Below are 18,569 nucleotides of genomic sequence, written 5' to 3'. Positions count from 1 at the left end.
TTTGACTTTCAATCGCCACTTCGTCCTGTTGTTCCATAGGTCCTCTTCTATGGCCCTTTCTCTCAGCTCTTTATTTATTCCTTCGCTCCAACTTTTTCTCGGTCTACCTCGTTTTCTCTTTTCTTCTGGTTGCCATTTTAATATTTCTTTTGGTATTCGTTGTTCATCCATTCTTTGTATGTGTCCGCACCAGATAAGTTGTTTTGTTGTTAGGTCATCTGTGATTATTCGTTTGATTCCCATTATTTCAAGAATGCGATCGTTGGTAATCCTATCTCTTCCAGATCTTCCTGCGGCTCTTCTCCAAAAATCCATTTCTGTTGCTCTCAGCGTTGCCAGTGTTCTTCCTTTCAATGGGCATACTTTGTGACAAACTCCAATTCAGTCGAATCCGGGACAAGGCTGAAAAAATACCTGAAATCCGGGACTTTTCATTGAAAATCGGGTCATTTTTTTTCAGAAGACGATAATTAAAATACAGGAACGAAAAAAAGTCCACCGTTTTAGTTTTCGTAGAACTATAATACCACGATATAAAATGCATGCGTTTTGGATGTGGTATTAGTATTACACTCTAGAAATTATCCACTTTTTTTCGTCCCGGCAATTCAATTTGATGTGAATTCTTATGAGAATGTATCCAAAATATCAAAATAAAATGTTACCAAAACTTTGAAAATTCATGTCCCGAATTGCTATTGATTATATTCAAAATAAGATAGCTAAAAGAAACTACAACGTTAACGGGGTTTTATTATTTGATATGGTCAATGATATATGAAAAAACCGCGGAGTGCTACCATTTAAAGGGGTGCGCTTTTGAGAAATGGCTGAATTAGTCCCTGGGCACAGGTTACATTAGGGTGAGTTCTATGCACTTTTGATACAAATACGTCTACATAAAAATTGTTCCTGGTTAAATTTCCTATCTAAATATAACTTTTTAAAGTCAAAGATACTTTTTTTTACAAAAATATATTCAAAAGAAAAAGCACAAAGAAACCCAAAAGAAAGAAATTTTGTTTTTTGTCCCATAACTTTTGTCCACGGGGATATAGGTATAGACATTGCTTCACAGAAAAAAAAACTTACATATTTTCTCTCTAAAATGATGTTTGGTAGAGGTCATTAGGATTTACAGTTTTCGAAATATGATTTTTCAAAGTTCGCCACTCACATCAATTTTGGGCAATTTTCCTTGTTATTTCGCAAATATTGTTCTGTAACTTTTTTCTACGTAACTTTAGGTATATGCAATGGTACACGTAATAGGAATAGAAATCAATTACCTTTAAAATGGTCTACTGTATAACGTTGTACGACTTTTTTTAAAGAGATTGTGGTTTTTCAAGGTTTTATACTTTTAACGATTTTTTATAATATAATATAAAAATAAAACAAAATTATTATATAATATATTATATAATACCTAATATAAAAAATATTATTTTTTACATTTTTTACGATTATTTTTGAAATTTCTTATTATAACTTTTTTTCTTGTACATGAATATACTATCTATATATTGCGCAATAAAGAGGGCTTACTTTCTGTTCTTTAAAATGGTGTATCATCTATATTTAAATAAATACATAATGGAAACCGAGTGATTCTTTGATATTTTTTACCTGTATTATTTAAAATATTTCTTTTACAAAAATTACAAAAACATTAGTCTTAAAAAACATCACTTTAGATAAAATTATTTAAACGTTGACATTTAAAAAAATTTCAAAATCAAAGTCCATCTCTTCGTTAGCATAGCTTCAATATCTTCCTCTGACACCTCAGTTATCTTAGAGTTCCCACAATTAGTACCCATGCACATGCACCCTTTGCAGAATATTGAACAACTAATTCCTATCTTCCTACAACCGCAGTTTTTTGTACATCCTTTGGTACATTTACATGCTATTTTTTCAAGCAAAACTTGTGGTGCAGGAGCTTTGACAGTAAATATTGGAATTAATCCATATTTTCAAGTTTGCCCGGCCGAGTCAAGTGGATCAAAAGTATTACCTATAAAAAATAAGATTCAATCATAACACACAATCACATAAAAAAGTTATAATGGGGAATTTAAAAAATAATCCTAAAATCAAAAATCGTTGCAAGTACTTATTACAATTTGAAAAAGCATATCTTATTCAAAAATAACCCAAGAATTTTTTATAATACACCATTTTAAAGTAAACAGAATAAGCTTTCTTTTTTATTATACTGGGTTGGGCTAAAGAATGGAACCAAGCAAATATCTTTGAAACGAAAAGAACAATCTTTTTGAAACTTTGCATGCAAGTACAGTGACGCAAAACGCATCTGTTGCTATACTTTTTGTTACTAGTTCACTTCCGGTTTCACCGGAAATACCCTTAACTTATTTATTTTAAATGGGACACCCTGTATATTTTTGCAGATTTTGAAAGAACTTATTATTTTTAATTCATACATACCAAATTTAGAAGAAAAAAATAGTTAAAAAGTGTCTGTAGATAATTTTTTGTATTAAAAATAAACGAGTACTATTGTCCATACTATAGACTAAAACTTTTAACTGTAAAGAGATTTATTTCTTGTTTTAATAGTTTTTTCTTCCAAACTTGGTATTTATGAATTACAAATAAAAAGTTCTTTCAAAATCTGCAAAAATATACAGGGTGTCCCATTTAAAGTAAATAAGTTAAGGGTATTTCCGGTGAAACCGGAAGTGAACTAGTAACAAAAAGTATAGCAACAGATGCGTTTTGCGTCACTGTACTTGCATGCAAAGTTTCAAAAATATTGGTCTTTTCGTTTCAAAGATATTTGCTTGGTTCCATTCTTTAGCCCAACTCTGTATAATATATACCATATAGAAAAAAAAGTTATAATGGAAAATTTAAAAATAATCGTAAAAATATAAAAACTCGTTAAAAGTCTTGAAAAAGATAACCTCTTTAAAAGAAGTCGTACAACATTATACAGTAGACCATTTTAAAGGTAATTGATTTCTATTCCCCTTACATGTACCATTGCATATACCTAAAGTTACGTAGAAAAAAGTTACAGAACAATATTTGCGAAATAACAAGGAAAATTGCCCAAAATTACTGTGAGTGGCGAACTTTGAAAAATCATATTTCGAAAACTGTAAATCCTAATGACCTTTACCAAACATCATTTTAAAGAGAAAATATGTAAGCTTTTTTTCTGTGAAAATACCTATATTCCCGTGGACAAAAGTTATGGGACAAAAAACAAAATTTCTTTCTTTTGGGTTTCTTTGTGCTTTTTCTTTTGAATATATTTTTGTAAAAAAAAGTATCTTTGACTTTAAAAAGTTATATTTAGATAGGAAATTTAACCAGGAACAATTTTTATGTAGACGTGTTTGTACGAAAAGTGCATAGAACTCACCCTAATGTAACCTGTGCCCAGGGACTAATTCACCCATTTCTCAAAAACGCACCCCTTTAAATGGTAGCACTCCGCGGTTTTTTCATATAGAGAGATTCATTGACCATATGAAATAATAAAACCCCGTTAACGTTGTAGTTCCTTTCTATAGTACATAATCAATAGCCTAATTTTTCGGGCTAGTTGGTCACACTAAGTATACACAATGTATATACACATCGACGTTCGTTTCAATTTATGTTTTGACTTAATTTGATTGAAAATGAATCGTACCGCATGGGAAAAGTTATAGCGGACGGACTATAGACAGAGACACACCAAGTGCGACGCGAGACGATTAACAATTGAAAAATAACGGTCTATATTAAAATATGCCCTGATTATCCGTTAGGATCTTGAAACTGAATGTATAAGCTTCAATTTAGGCATTTGTCAACCTGAACACTAATAATTTACACATGAGTTTTCAATCCTCGAAAATGCGTATTTTCGCATTTTTCAGATTTTAAATTGCTTATAGCTAGTGTGACCAACTCCAATTCAGTCTAGTTCGGGACAAGGCTAAAAAAAGACCTAAAATCCAGGACATTCCCATGAAAATCGGGCCATTTTTTTTAAATATAGAACTTTAATCATTTTATTGATTATTTATCATTTTTATGTTGAAAAAATTTTTTTTGAGATGGGTTGTAATGATAATATCACACTTTTTCTCAAAGAAGGAAAAATTAGAAAATCAACTGATGTTGGACTTCAATGTAAATAGAACCTTAGGTTAATATAAAAATATAATTATCATAATTACATTGTCATGTTTTTAAATCGTCTTTTCAGAAGACGATAATTAAAATACAGAAACGGAAAAACCCCAGAGTTAGAGTTAAAATACCCCCACGAAATAAAATGCATGCGTTTTTGATGTGGTATTAGTTTTACACTTTACACTAGACAGATAGTTTAGGTCGACTATTAGAAATTATCGACTTTTTTTCGTCCCACCAATTCAGTTTGATGTGAATTCTTAAAAGAATAACGGGTTCAAAATTTGAAAATAGAATTTTACCAAACCGCTGAAAATTCGGATGACCCGGAAGCCTTGTCCGGGACGCCGGGACACGACTTCGTAATTCGGGCCATGTCCCGGATTTTTCGGGCTAGTTGGTCACACTAGCCATACCTCACAGCTATATAGTGATACTTTTTACTACAGTCTCATATATCCTTTTTTATTTTCTTTGCTGATGGATTGGTCCCATAAAATGATGTTTAACATTGTGATGGCTTTTCTCCCTGACGTATTTCTCTCTCTTATGGCTTTGTCTAATGTTTCATCGTGTAAAATAGTGATACCTAGATATAGTCGGTTCACTAAACTCAGACACAACTGGCTAGTGATTTTCATAAGTAATTTTGCCAATTTGGTAAAATTGGAAATAATAAAATACAAAATAATTCATAATTACTAAATAGTTAGTAATTCTGCCAATTTTAAAAAACAAAAAAATTACCTACTAAAATCACCAGGCAGATGTGTCTGTGTTTAGCGAACCGACTATATTTGTAGTCACAGCAGTGCTTTATCGTGGTGTTACCGTCTAATATGAGATCTTTTTGTTCTCCTCCAATGCACAAGTATTCGGTTTTCTTTTTATTTACTTCTAGACCCCACATATCATACTCTTCAATTAATTTTCGTGCCATATAGTTTAAATAGTCAGAATCTTGAGCCTTTACTACTTGATCGTCTGCAAAGTTAAGCGTATATACCATAGTGTTGGTGAGCGGTTTTGTCCTACATTTTTGTTTCCATCTTTTTAAAGCACTTTCAAGGTATATTTTAATAAAGTTGGGGACAGACAACATCCTTGCTTTAATCCTTTTGATATTATAAATCCTGTTGTTATTTGTGTCCCTGTTTTATTTTTGTTATTGGTTGGGTGTATAGCACTTTGACGGCTTTTATTAATTCTATATTACTATTCGTGCTTTTCATTGATTGACACGGCTTCTTCAGTGGAACGCTGTCGTAGGCTTTCCGTAGGTCGACGAACAACATATGAATCTCTTGATTCCATGCCATCTTTTTTTCTATTATCTGGGTTAAGGAGAAAATGTGGTTAATAGTGGATCTACCGTACGAAATCCTGCTTGTTCTTCTGATTCATAATCCAAGTATTCTCTCTCGATTCGGTTCTTTAAGACCCTTCCATATATTGGAATCATAGATTCGGTTACAGCTATTCCTCGGTAATTTTCACAATTATTTTTATCACCCTCTTTATCACTTTTTCATTTACATTGAATATTAATTTGTTTTGTTGTATAATCCAATTCCACAAAAAGAATGTGATATATTTTTTATTTAAAATGCAATTAAGAATTTTTTGTAATCGGGCAACAATGTCAACTTAGATCTCTAACGTAGATATTGACGTGCAACGGTATGTATATTGTAACGACTGTTTAAATACTTCTTTTATTTCTTTGTTATTACATAATATGTCCTAAGTAATACCCTTAAAGACGGTTATACATAGTTATAAAATGTTTCGCAAGATAAAATCTAGAAGAATTAATCATAACTGCTTGATATCTTAAGACTGACAAGATAATGAATGATGTTGTATATATAAAAACCAATAATATTAAGAAGAAGAACATGTATGTGTATCAATTTGAAAAGGTGCCACCCTCTATAAATTGGACCTTATAGAAAATCTAAAAATATGCAACAACACGTCAAATTTATTTGTGAGGAGAACATTTTTTTGTATATCAGGTTTCAACTAAATTACATCAACCTCTAGCGGGGACACAACCCCCAAAATCTTTAATGGAAAGGGAGGTTGAGTGACTTAATTTTAAAGGCCGTTCAACCACTTTTTCAAAGATTACCCATACATTATATTTCTTTTCATTACTTTTGGAAAAATCTTGGACTCAATACTCCAAGAAAAATTTGTAGTTCTGAACTCGATACTTAATATTTTTACGGATTTACTTGATTTTTCCAAAAGTACTGAAAATAAATATAATGTTTGTGGTATTTCTGAAAAGGTAGTTGAACGACTATTTCTAGATCAGTTTTCAACTAAGTTACATCAACCCTTTGCAGGGGGTGGAAACAACACCCAAAATCTTTAATAGAAAGGGGGTTAAGTGATTCCTCATTTTAAAGATCGTTCAACTACCTTTTCAAAAATATGTACCACATACATTATATTTCTTTGATATTAAGTATCGAATTCAGCACTCAAAAATTTTTTTTGAGTATTGAAATCCAAATTGAATTTTTTTGAGTATTAGGGTATATTGATTATTTTTTGGAGTATTTTTGGAAAAATCAAGTAAAAACCGTAAAGATATTAAGTATCGAAAAATTATTTTGGAGTATTGAGTCCAAGATTTTTCCAAAGGTATTGAAAAGAAATATAATTTACATACAGTCCCTGGCCATATCATTATGACCACCTATGAATTTTTACAAAAATCAACTATTCCACTAGGTAAAATTTGTTTAAAATATGATTTTTAAATTTAATCTTATTATGCAATGCAAAACTATAATACGGGGTGTTACAAAAATACAGGTCATAAATTAAATCACATATTCTGGGACCAAAAATAGTTCGATTGAAACGTACTTACCTTAGTACAAATTATGTGCACATAAAAAAAGTTATAGCCCCTTGAAGTTACAAAATAAAAATCTATTTTTTCCAATATATTGAAAACTATTAGAGATTTTTTATTGAAAATGGACATGTGTCACTCTTAGGGCAGGAGAATCTTAAAAAAAAAATTAAAGTGAAATTTGTGCACCCCATTAAAGTTTTATGGGGGTTTTGTTCCCTTAAACCCCCTCAAATATTTGTGTACGTTCCAATTAAATTATAATTGTAGTACCATTAGTTAAACAAAATGTTTTTAAAACTTTTCTGTCTCTTTGTAATTTTTCGATAAATCAGTTTTTATCGAGATATTTTGAACATTTGTAAAATCCATCACAAATTTTTACATGTTAAATAAGTTTATAGAGACCTGGTAATATGTAATATGAAATTTTAATGTGAATTTACATTTTTTAGGTATATTTTGAAATATTAATATCTCGATAAAAAATCGTTTATCCCGTTTATCCAAAAAATATTAAGAGGCAAAAAAGTTTTAAAAACGTTGTGTTTAACTAGTCGTATCACAAAAATAATTTAATTGGAACATACACAAATATTTGGGGCGTTTAAGAAAACAAAGCCCCATAAAATTTTTATGTAAACATATTAAGAAAGAAGCCGCATCTCGATAAAAACTGTCTGTGGGTTATTAGCAGGTATTGAGCGAAACAATTAATAAAAAAATCAAAACAAGCAATAAACATATTACAACACCTGCTAGTGCCTTCCGATAGCTTCTATTGGTAGAAATTAATGGAAATTCTCATAGGTGCAATAAACATATTACTAATACACACATGTTCAAATCAATTGGTGGTTAAATAGCTCAAAACGATAACAGGATAAATAATATAGGTAACAATAAAATATAAGGTAAAATACAAGGTACTTACAATCGTGACATCGTCGACGAAGGCACTATTTCACGTCTTTACGCGTGGGCCGTCTCAATGTTTCTCTCCGGGGAAAGAATTCTTTGGACCTAACGTGGTTGAAACGTCCCTTTCTTCGTCACAGGTAGATTTCAAAAAATGCGAGCGAGACACAACACGTGCGTCGACAAGGGTAAAAAAGGGACATGATTTCGAACTATTTACCCAACAAATCAATTGTATGGAATTTCCAACATTCTCCCCCTTTAAAGGCCATAAGGCATTTAACAATAACTAATACTATATATCAATACTTGGGCAACAAGCAATGACAAAACAAACAAATTAAATAAACAAAAAAATACTAAAATACTTAAACAAAAAATATTAAAAACTTAAGCTCAAATCAAAACTAAAATTAAAATGGTGGTTTTGTCGCAGTCGTACTAACAAATCCGAACAAAAAAACTAAATCTAAAGTAACGAAACGTAAATCTAAAGTAAATCTAAAGTAACGAAAAGTTGGCATCTACTGCTCTATCGGCAAGGGACAGAGTCGGACAAGAGGCCGTTCCGTTAGTCGTACGCACGGTGGCTACCCGAGCTACCCCGTCTTTGCCCGCATGCAATTCAACAAGACGCGCGAGAGGCCATTTACACGGAGCCAAATTATCCTCCTTCAAAACAACTAAACTACCGATTTTGGGTACAAAGCCAGAATCTAACCATTTGGACCTTTGTTGTAAGGTATGTAAATACTCCTTACGCCATCGAGCCCAAAAATCCCTATGGATGCGTTGTAACAACTGCCATCGGGACAAACGATTGAGGGATACCTCCGAAAAATCAGGCACAGGCAATGATGTTAAAGGTTCGAGAGGTCGAAAGCGTTGAGATCTTCAACATCATTGGTCAATGGGGTGAGAGGACGCGAATTCAAAACGGACTCAATCAACGTCAAAACAGTGTAAAACTCTTCAGATGTCAAAATTTGAGCCCCGACTATCCGAGCAATATGTTCTTTCACAGAACGAATGCGGCGCTCATAAATACCACCAAAATGTGGAGCCGCAGGAGGAGCAAAAGAAAATTTAATATTTTCTTTATCAAGAGCACCCTCCATAAAGCTACGCAATTGTCGATAAGCGCCATGAAAGTTGGTACCGTTATCACAAAATACTTGCGATACTCGACCTCTCCGAGCAATAAAACGCTGTAAAGTGGCTAAAAAGGCTTCTGCGGACAAATCACTAGCCAATTCAAGATGTAAAGCCTTTGTGGCACAACAAAGAGGCACAAATATGCCTTTTGACTTCTAACTCCTCGATAACGAGACATAGTTATCGAAAAAGGCCCACCATAATCTACCCCACAAATCGAAAAGGGTTTAATGGCCCCGAGACAAAATTTAGGCAAATCACCCATAGGGGGCTGTAAGGCCCTAGGAGATTGCTTCCAACATCTAATGCACTTAGACAAGACTGAATTAACGGACTGCTTAGAAGACAATATCCAAAACCTTTGACTCACCAAAAATTGAGTACTCTTAAATCCAGCATGTAAGTACTTTTCATGATAATGACGAACTAGGAGAGTCGTAAGACGAGATTTCTTTGGTAACAAAAAGGGGTGTTTTGCCTCATACGACAAGGAAGACTGCGATAGACGACCACCTACTCTTAAACACTGAGTATCATCATCTAAAAATACTCCTAATTTGCGAAATGGTTTTGGAAACGAGTTCGACTGAAGCTGGTCTTCAAAATACTGTTCCTGTGTAAACCTAACAAGAATAATTAACGAGCTTTCCAATTCTACTGAACTCAAGGGTCCTACACGTCTTGAACTTTTAAAACGAGAGTTGTGCGCGAATCGCAACATAAAGGCCAAAATTCTTTGGATAGAGGTAAAAGACGATTGGTTTTCTAACAAACAAGACAAAAAATGTTCCTCACGAGTGGAAGCAAACACTAAACTTTTCTTTACCTCTTCCGAAGGGGATTTTTCCCGCAATGATGGAGGAACCTCTGGAAAGACTAATGGAACATGATACAAAAACGAAGGACCTGTCAACCAGTCTAGTTTCGATACAAAAGCGGCCGGTAGCATGCCTCGCGAAGGCGCATCGGCTGCATTACTTTGAGATTCAATGTAATGCCAAGAATAATTTTGACTATGGGCCTGGATATACGAAATGCGATTTGCGACGAAAGTTTTAAACCTAGAAGGTGAACTTTTAATCCAGTGCAATACTATTTGCGAGTCTACCCAAGCATACACCTTTTGAAAGATTATATTCTTCCACGACTGTGACACAAACGACATAAGTTTGACCAAATGAACAGCAGCTAACAATTCTAATCGAGGGATCGTAATCTGTTTCATAGGAGCTACTTTCGACTTGGCACAAAGTAAATTAACTTGAACCATGTTCTAACTATCAATACTATGAATATAAACGACACAAGCGCATCCCTTTTCACTGGCATCAGCAAATCCATGAAGTTCTAAGATGGGACACGAGGAAATATTCAAAAAACGAGGAATTTTAAACTGTGAAATAAGAGATAATTCACTTTTATATTGCTCCCACACACGAATAATTTCTGAGGGAGGACGATCATCCCATTCAAGACCAGTTGCCCAAAGTCGTTGGATTAAATGCTTGATGAAAAAGGTAATAGGTGTTAGATAACCACACGGGTCATAAATTCGAGCTAATTCGGATAAAAACGATCTTTTGGTACAAGGGACATCCTGCAATTTAACTGAAAATTGAAAAACATCGGACTGTGCAATCCACTTCAAACCAAGAATTTTTAAAGAAGGACCATTTGATTCTGGATCAAAATTAATAGAATGAGGATTAATATGCGATTCAGAAAATTGCGACAACAATTTGGGTTCGTTCGAACACCATTTCCGTAACTCAAAGCCTCCTAACTTCAACAAAGCGACTAATTCTTCAACTAAACTTTGTGCTTCTTCGAGCGTCGAAGCACCGAAAACAAAATCATCAACCCTAATAGCACACGACGTCCTTTGGACGTCCAAAATAGGTCCATTTTTGGTCCTTACGTCCATGGACTATAAACGGACGTCCCATGTTGGACGTCCTTCGGAAGGAATAAATATGGACGTCCTTTGGACGTCCGACGTTGGACGTCCTTCGGACGGAATAAATATGGACGTCCTTTGGACGTCCGACGTTGAACGTCCTTTGGACGTCCATACTGGACGAAATACGGACGTTTTATGAACGCTTATATATTATATTGGACACATTATACCAATTACGGGATCAAATAGCAAAATAATTCAATAAAATATTAACTTACGCGTTAACTTTACGTTAATGAAATACAGTCAAACCTGTCAGTAACGGCCACTAAAATGAAAGAACTATTGGCCGATATAGAAAGGTGGCCGTTATTGCCAGTTTTTGTAGTCTAGATATACAGTAAAACTTGTGTTACTGGCCACCTGTACTAACGGCCGGTTTAAATATTCCCCAAACCAATTATATCTGGACTACAAAAACTGGCAATACCGGTGACCTTTCTATATCGGCCAATAGCTTTTTCATTTTTAGTGGCCGTTACTGACAGGTTTTACTGTAATTGGTTTGGGGAATTTTTAAACTGACCGTTAGTACAGGTGGCCGGTGTTTGCAGGGGGCCGGTAACACAGGTTTTACTGTAGTTTAAATCGAAAAGATTAAATCTTAATTCAAAATTGTATATACAATTATTACAATTATAAACAAACTATATAGTTTAATATCCAAAACATGTTTTTGATTTTATGTAATGTAATGAAAATCTTATTATTTGTAAATTATTGGTTACAATGTTTAACAATAGGAAATATTCAAGAATAAATAAAATAAAAGTTTAATCCTAACAACACAAAACATTCCAGGAATATAGGTACTACCGGTTCTATTCCGTGAACATCTATCTGATTAAATTATGGGTGGAAAGTTACCACAAGATATTCTATAGTACAATGTCTTCCTGGAGGGGTAAAATTTTCCATTACAAGATTTTAAGAGAGGCCATTTACTGTTCAATTTGCGTTCATTTTCAAATTTGCCGCGCGAGTATCTATGTAGCGTCGCGTGGTCATTGGTCATCACATTTCACATTTCATTTTCATAAGATAACCGATAACCTAAAAATTTAGTAAAAATTTTGATTGGAAAAAAATGCATCGATAAGGGGGTGTGGGAAATGGAAATTAGTGGCTTTTCTGCTGTACTGTCTGCTAGTCAAATCACACAACACTTTTTTCTATGCTGCTAGTTTTTGCTCTGGGCTCTGGCTGGATCTCTTGTTTAAACAATTTTGTAAGTATTATAAAATCCGTTTTCAATTTTCTTTATTCTTTATGAAACGAATCATTTATGCATGCATATTATTACCTGTAAATAGTACCTATTTCCTATTTCTTTTGATTTTTAATTGTAAAGAATAGAACAATTAGCCTTCATTTTAATTTTTTTTTTAGAATCAGCTGAAAGTGGCCTACAAAAAAAAACCAAGAAGGAAATGTATAGCCTTGTGGCTATGAAAGGCAAAAGAGAGATATAAAAAGTGTATTGGCTAGTTGGAAGAAAGTCCACATTGTCCATGCATAATAAGTTATTACTTTATCAACAAATATCAAGAAGATAGCAGGGTCACGAGCAACAACTTCATAAGTTCAAGAATATCGAGGAAATCCAGCTCCTCGATACTACTGCGCAAACTAGAAGATTGAAGAGGACAAAGCCTTTTGAACTAGTTTGAGTGATAGGTGATAGTGAAAAACGGAGCATAGTGCTTGTGTGCTGTGCCTGTGTATGTTAGAATAGTGCACGATCTTGTTAGATTAGATAAGAGACGCTATGGGGTAAGCTCTTCATTTTAAGAAACAGTAGTAATTTAGGTTAAATTAAAATTGCTCATTGGTCAGTTATGACCAGATTGTTTTTTTATGTTTGGCAAAAAGGACTTAAGTCAGAATTGCACATTGATAATGTTTTGATGATTTCTGGACCAGAAAAAAACTGTTGTAGATGTAAACTGTATGCACAGTAGAATCTACTACAGTACTGTAGAAATCATCAAAACATTATCGATGTGCAATTCTGACTTAAGCCCTTTTTCCCAAACATCAGAGAATTGTAATGTACAATAATTCTCCTATCTGCTTTTTCATGAATTTTGTAGGAGATGAAAAACCATTTTTAGGATCATCTGCTTTCACATGTAAATTTTGACATGTTTTGTAGTAAATAGATAGTTGAATTTACTACAAAACATGTCAAAAAATATATGAAAACAGGAGGTGACTATAAAAAAAGTTTTTAGTCTCTCTTACAAAACTCATGAAAAAACAAATCGGAGGTATGTCACATCAGTGACTATATCCAGGGAATGTCTAAAAAATATACTTTGATGTCCCAAGAACCAAATATAACCTACAGTCCATCTAATTTACTTACTGTTGCAGGTCATTATCTACGCCAGAGATCTAAGTTGACATAGTTGCCAAAGTATAAAAAGATCCTGAATCCATTTTAAATCAAATATATCACATAATTATTGTAAACGTGGATTATACAACAAAACAAATTAATATTCAATGTAAATAAGTAAAAACTTAAGAAATAGAGAACAAGAATTAAGTTATAATCTTTTAAGATTTGCAGTGCAAGAGTTTTTGCACTGCATTGTTAATAATTAAAAAACGGCTCCGAACTCTTGGCAAAAAGCTGGTAGGTTTCTTTGTATAAAATGTCTACAATAACAACTAAAAAAGTTGTCAGATACCTCGATTATTCCAAGTCGTTATAAAATTAGGTGAAATTTATATTTTTATAGTAGAGGATCTTTTTATAGTAAAGTAAATAATAAAAACAGTAAATATAATAAATAAAACAGATACTTATAGTAAAGAATATAAACAAATATGAAGTGTCATCACCGTAACTGTCAAATAAATGTTACCAATTTATTCTAAAATGTCACCTTCGTTCGATTACAGTTACAGTGTGATCCAAACAAATCTGCTTCATAAAAACGCTTTATAATCCATTTATACAAATTAAATGAAACATATTATTGTGTATTTCTTTAGGTTAACATTAATAGAAATCTTCAAATATTATTTCTACGCGTATATAATAAAATATGTCTAGTGGCTGTAATTCCATTGTACTCGGCAAAGTGATTCTAAAAAAGAACACACCTACCGCCTAAATATTTCAGTTAAAATAAATAACAGTTAGTAAATTAGACGAAGTATGTAGATATATACAGGGTGTAACAAAAATACAGGTCATAAATTTAATCACATATTCTGGGACCAAAAATAGTTTGATTGGACCTAACTTACCTTAGTACAAATGTGCACACAAGAAAAGTTACAGCCCTTTGAAGTTATATATATATATTATAGCACTAAGGGCCTTAGAGGCCCATGGCTTGAAAAGTTTGTTTTTTTCTTCATTTTCACGTTTCTTTATGTACTGAGATCTTCTCTGGCTTGATATGTGATTTTTCTCCATTCCTTCCTGTTATTCATTTTTCTTTTCTGACCCTGTAGCACCATTCTTTCCAAATCTTTTTCGACCTCTTGCTTCCATCTATTTTTCGGCCTTCCTCTTCTCTTTCTTGAAGCTGTAGTGTAGTTTAGTACCATTTTTGGAGTCCTCGTGTTTGGCATCCTTTCAATGTGACCTCGCCATCTAAGTCTCTGTGCCTTTATCACTCATTTGAAGTTACAAGATGAAGTGATTTTTTCCAATATATCGAAAACTATTAGAGATTTTTTATTGAAAATGGACATGTGGCATTATTATGGCAGCAGTATCTTACGAAAAAACTATAGTAAAATTTGGACACCCCATAAAAATACTTTGGGGGTTTTGTTCCTTTAAACCCCCCCAAACTTTTGTGCACGTTTCAATTTAATTATTATTGTAGTACCATTTAAACACAACGTTTTAAAAACTTTTTTGCCTCTTATTGCTTTTTCGAAAAGTCAATTTTTATCGAAATATTTTGAATATTTGTCAAATCCACCACATATTTGTATATGGTTAAGTACGATTATGAAGACTTGGTAATAATATGCAGACTTATTTATGCTTTACATTTTTAGGTATATTTTGAACCATATTAAAAAAGAAGCCAGATCTCGATAAAATGTGCCTTATCGAAAAAATACAAAGAGGCAAAAAAGTTTTAAAAACATTCTGTTTAACTAATGGTACCTCAGTAATAGTTTAATTGGAACGTACACAAACATTTGGGGGGTTTAAAGGAACAAAACCCCCATAAAATTTTTATGTAGACATGTTAAAAAAGAAGTCGCAACTCGATAAAAACTGCCTTATCTGAAAAATACTAAGAAACAAAAATATTGAATTTAACTAATGGTACCACAATAATAAAATTGAATTGGAACATACACAAAAGTTTGGGAGGATCTAAGGGATCAAGACCCCCATAAAATTTTTATGGGGTGCACAAATTTCACCATAATTTTTCTGTAAGATATTCCTGCCATAATACTGCCACATGTCCATTTTCAATAAAAAATCGCTAATAGTTTTCGATATAATCGAAAAAATCGATTTTCATTTTGTAATTTCAAAGGGCTGTAACTTTTTTTATGTGCATATTTGTACTAAGGTAAGTTAGGTTCATTCGAACTATTTTTGGTCCCAGAATATGTGATTTAATTTATGACGTGTATTTTTGTTACACCCTGTATATACAACCGATTACGCACCACCTTAAAAATTGGGCATTTTTGATGTCTCGAATTTCCTAAACCTGTTGTTGCATCTAAGTGATTTTTTTATAATATTCTAGCCTAGGCCCTAGGCTATAGGTTAAGTACCTCCTTATGCTTGTCATGCACGGGGAGCTATACTGTAATATATATTATATCACATCGCACTCTATAGTAATGAGTGAGCCTGCACATACGGAACCATTTGTTTCCTGTCTGCAGGCTCACTCATTACTATAGAGAGCGATATGATATAATGTACATATATTACAGCATAGCTCCCTGTGCATGACAAGCTTAAGGAGGTAACCTATAGCCTAGGCTATAATATTATAAAAAAATCACTTAGATGAAACAACAGGTTTAGGAAATACGAGACATCAAAAATACCCCATATTTAAGGTGGTGCGTTAATTTCTTGGAGAAGTGTATTGTAATTTAATGTAAATAATGTAATATCCAATAATTGTAATTTAATATAAGATGTAATATAAGTTCCTTAAAAAATATATTTTTTATTTCCCACGACATTAGATGGATGTTCGGCAGCAAGACATTGGACCAAACTGGGACGTCCTATGAAGGCCAATTGACGTCCACCGAACGTCCCTTCGGATGTTAAGTGGACCTCCATTGGGCGTTTGGCAACGTGGCATTTGGACCAAAATTGGACGTCCTGTTAAGGTCCAATTCACGTCCCCTAGAACATCCGGTTAAGGTCCAATTTACTTCCGATTAAGGTCCAATTTACGTCCGATTAAGGTCCCATTTACGTCCGATTAAGGTCCAATTTACGTCCTATTAAGGTCCAATTTACGTCCGATAAGGTCCAATTTACGTCCGATTAAGGTCCAATTTACGTCCGATTAAGGTCCCATTTACGTCCGATTAAGGTCCTATTAAGGTCCAATTTACGTCCGGTTAAGGTCCAATTTACGTCCGATTAAGGTCCCATTTACGTCCCATTAAGGTCCAATTTACGTCCTCTTAAGGTCCAATTTACGTCCGATTAAGGTCCAATTTACGTCCGATTAAGGTCCAATTTATGTCCGATTAAGGTCCAATTTACGTCCGATTAAGGTCCAATTTACGTCCGATTAAGGTCCAATTTACGTCCGATTAAGGTCCAATTTACGTCCCCTAGGACGTCCGATCAAGGTCCAAATTACGTCCGATTAAGGTCCAATATACGTCCCCTCGGACCTTAGATGGACGTCCAATGGACGTTCGGTAGCGCGACATTTGGACCAAAATAGGACGTATAAAGGACGTTCCTCGGACGAAAACGGACGTCCAATGGACGTCCCTAAAGTCCGTGAAGGACGTCCATTGGACGTCCTTGTGCTATTAGGGAATATACGAAGCATTACAAACGAGCGAGGCGGCTTTAGGAAAACGAGAGCCTTCGTCCAACACTAGTTGTTGAAGGGTTCTTAGAGCGAGATACGGCGAGGATACAACTCCAAAAGTGACAGTTAACAAACGATATTCCTGAATCTCCTCAAAGCTAAAAAATCTCCATAACACACGTTGATAATCCGTATGCTCAGGAATAACTAAAATATTACGATACATCTGACGAATATCTGCACACAACGCAAAACGATTAAGTCTAAAATTTAACAAAAGCGAGACGATGTCCTGTTGTAGCTTAGAACCCACTAATAAATAATCATTCAACGATTTACCAAGCCTGGGACTTTTCTGAGACGCATTATATACCACTCGAATTTTAGTAGAGACACTTTCCGACTTAACAATGCAATGATGTGGGATATAATACTTTCCCTTTGTCTTTTCGCCCTCAGGAACCAATTGCATATGACCTAAATCAATATACTCCTGCATATGGGACGAATATTCCTTTTGCAGGCTAGGCTGACGAAACAAGCGACGTTCCAACGAAATAAATCTGTTTAAAACAACATCATAACTATCTTTTAAACAAGGCGGCGATTCACGAAAAGGCAAAGACACAACATATTTCCCCGAGACGTCCCGACTATGTGTTTCCCGATAAATGGTTTCGCACAGAACGTCTTCCGGTTCTGAAACTGGCTCTTCCGGTATGTTCTCCAGTTCCCAAAATTTCCTTAACGAAAAATCTAACGAGTCTTCCACATTTGAAAGACAAACAAGCGACGAAGAAGAAGAACAAGTTGACGAAAGGTTAGGTGTGCTACTTGGGCCCAACAAAATATATCCAAAAACGGTATTTAGGGCATCAGGTTGTCCCGGTTTACCTTCAATTTTACCCTTTAACAACACCTTCGAAAATATACTACAACCAATTAACAAATCGACCGATTGACTACAATTAAATTTGGGATCAGCTAACTTCAAATTTTTAATATAGTTCCAAGCAGAAATATCTATTTGGGTGCTGGGCAAATCCGAGCAAACCCGATCTGTAATAATAGCCTCCAAATGAAACACCGGTGACTCCTGATGACGAGGTTGGATAGAGAAACTTATTTGCCCCTGATTCAGTTTCGTTTGCATCGAATTGAGTCCGTTAATTTCAAACGAGCAAGGAGTTTTAGGCCATCCCAATCGATTGGCAGCCTTTCGACTAATGAACGAACTCATCGAACCCGAATCAAGAAGACATCTCAAGGGTTGTTTGCACCCTATACTGTCAACTGCATGAACCAAAACAGTACCGAGCAAGATTTCCTTTTTGGTTTCATTTTTCTTTCCTACAAAACTAGCGGCACAATGGGATACTTCAGTAGACGATTCGATTCCCGATGACCCTGGACTATTATTTTCTGAGGACGACTGACTATTGGAACGGTTTCCATCGAAGTGTAACAAACTATTATGGGGATGACTACTACA

At 34.1% G+C, this 18,569-nt stretch overlaps 1 protein-coding gene and 1 long non-coding RNA gene across 3 annotated transcripts in view; one reads left to right on the top strand and one right to left on the bottom strand.

Annotated features, from left to right (window-relative positions):
- The window catches only part of LOC114339972 (NFX1-type zinc finger-containing protein 1-like), a 380,271-nt gene that overhangs the window by 257,658 nt on the left and 104,044 nt on the right, over positions 1-18,569 (bottom strand). The window lies entirely within an intron of this gene.
- LOC126884460 (uncharacterized) lies at positions 12,092-17,074 on the top strand. Its single transcript, XR_007698048.1, has 3 exons — positions 12,092-12,291; positions 12,453-16,534; positions 16,633-17,074. It is a non-coding gene; the product is annotated as an uncharacterized LOC126884460 (long non-coding RNA).

The sequence above is a fragment of the Diabrotica virgifera genome, chromosome 5 (assembly GCF_917563875.1).
Source record: "Diabrotica virgifera virgifera chromosome 5, PGI_DIABVI_V3a".
NCBI lineage: Eukaryota > Metazoa > Arthropoda > Insecta > Coleoptera > Chrysomelidae > Diabrotica > Diabrotica virgifera.
Note: the sequence above shows the minus strand (reverse complement) of the source record. Positions and strands in the feature narration are given on the sequence as shown.